Source organism: Arachis duranensis, chromosome 1 (assembly GCF_000817695.3).
Source record: "Arachis duranensis cultivar V14167 chromosome 1, aradu.V14167.gnm2.J7QH, whole genome shotgun sequence".
In the NCBI taxonomy this organism is placed as follows: Eukaryota; Viridiplantae; Streptophyta; class Magnoliopsida; order Fabales; family Fabaceae; genus Arachis; species Arachis duranensis.
In genome coordinates this window covers 88,258,791-88,261,325 of record NC_029772.3, presented here as the reverse complement: position 1 = coordinate 88,261,325, position 2,535 = coordinate 88,258,791, and positions in this window count along the sequence as shown.

Here is a 2,535-nt window from a genome sequence, read left to right as displayed (position 1 = left end):
TATTAATTTTAAAAAATATAAAATAAAATATATTATTAAATTATTAAATTAAAAAAATTAGATTAAGAGTTAAAATGCATGCTTAAATAATAATTTTTCTAAAACAATTTTAAAATGCATGCTTAAACACTATTATTGTAAATCACAAATTTTATATAAAGAATGTTAGGACTAGTAATTTTTGTGATTTGTAGCCATCAAGTAGCTATTAATGATGTTTTTAATTATGTGATATTTCATTAAATAATATAAGATTACTTACTTTTGTTTTGCTGATTACATACTGACTAAAATTTAATAAAGTTGTTGGATCCTAGACTTTTCCATTTTATATTATATATCGATGTAACATACGTTTTTTAACAGTCAATAATCTAGATACATGAAAGATGTATACATACATATTCACCAGACCAAAGTCGTAATGCCTATATAATATCTAGATAAACAACAAAATATGTCATCTATATTTATGATTCGTGAGAGAATATAGTGATTCTTGCAATACACGCAATAGCAGAAAATAATTAATAATCCTTCACTTTAATTTTGTAATCTAACTCTTAACAAAAACACCAATATACGCGGAACTTGATCTGCTACTAAAAGAGACTCACCAATAGCTCCTCTCTCGCAAAAATCAATTGTTTCACACCAATATAGAGAAATTAAAGCTATCAGAATAATTATTAAACGGGAAAAAGGGTTGCCTGGCTGATTATAGTAGTAACTATGTAATAATTAGATAATTACCACTGAGGGGCGGGCACAAAACTCACCATCCAATTTTCATTGAATGATATGGTTTGGTCATATGAGAATATGGAATTAAATTATAACGCATAATGTGATGGTCCAAGAAAGGCAACTGGAGTTTGACATTCACATTCCCATTGTGAGAGTACGTTGACATGATGACCTAGCTATAATTTAATTTATTTATTTGTTTGATAAAATCAACTAAAAAACAAAATAAAAAATGAATCATCCCCAAGTGTGCTACAGCTCCTTATTACGCGCAATTAACTAAGGTCTAAGACTACTGAAAATGGAAGCATCTAAAGCCTCGGATCGGAGAATTCATGAGAACATGATTATTAGTGATTTAGGTAATCAGTATCTAAAAAAAACATTCTTCTTCGAATTCATGAGAATATGAGATATAGATGATTCACCAGTTTAAGAAAAAGCAATTTATAGTTGGCTGTATATATTTATTTAATTATTCAATTACATTAATTTTATATGCCATGTATAACGTTCTAATTTACATTAGAAACTGGTTTAGATAAAAAAATATTAAAAAATCACATTCCTATGGTTATGTATATGTCAAATTGTCAACTTTTATGACTCACATTACAAATATGAGTATGATTTAAGAAATTATTTAAATTTTAATAAATTAATAATATAAAATATTTTACAGAATTATTATTTAAATTTTTGTGTATAATTATTTGCGTATTAAAAGATAATTATTTTATAGGTAATTAGTTAACAAATAATTTACTTTTTTTTTATACCTAACAAACTACATACTTTTCTTTTCAAATAGTTAATATATACAATCAATTATATTAGATATACACTAAAAGTTATTTATTTATACATGTATATTAAAATAAATTAAACACTATTTATATATAATGTGATTGTGTACTAAAAATATAAATTTTTTTTGTACATAATTATTTTTATAATGACCTACAAATATGGTCAAAAAAGAGTTAAGTTCCTCCTAAAGGTATTAGACTAAAAGGATGGAACCAAAAATAACACTTTGAGGAGTTGAATTTCTCTTCAGTGGGAACTATATTAGTAGAAGTGGATTGGTTAGATTTGGAGTGTAAAAGTGTCATCTAGTTGAAAGAAAACCAAATTAGATGTCCCTTCACTAATGTTACATGTCAGGAGCTTTAGTTTAACGTGTGGGAATCAACTTCCTACCCTTTTCAATTGACAAGACTTGAGGTGATCCCAAATACCTAAAGATATTTTGGAAAGAGCAGTAAACAAAATGTCAGACTAAAATTATTGGCCAAGGGGTGCCCTCTTCATCATGGGAGTAACAACACGTCTAGTAGGATTCCCTTGGCAGGTAACACCCGGCTCAATGCCAACATTTCTCTTAGAACTTGCTTTTGCTCGTAGGCCATCTCGCACAACTTCTTGGGTAGTACCCTCGTCAGGGACGTCTCCAACAATAAATGAATTAGGAGAGTCCCCACTGACCCTTTCTAGAGAGCTCTCATCGCCTACATTTACCGGATCAAAAGGTGCATTTGGAATTGTTTTCATTTTACCCAAAAGACGATGAGACCTATGCTTCACAACACTGCTAGATAAGCTAACCATAGCTTTACCAGGAGACTGTGATAACTCAACAAAGCAAGCAGCAGCAGAAGAACCTTTAGCTTTTGCCGTCGAAGAAGGAGAAATCCCTGAGCCAGTGGAAATTGGTGAAGGCGTAGCATCAACAGAAGGCCCAGGTGGTCTTTCAAGAGACCTATTTGCAACCTCAACATTTGAACT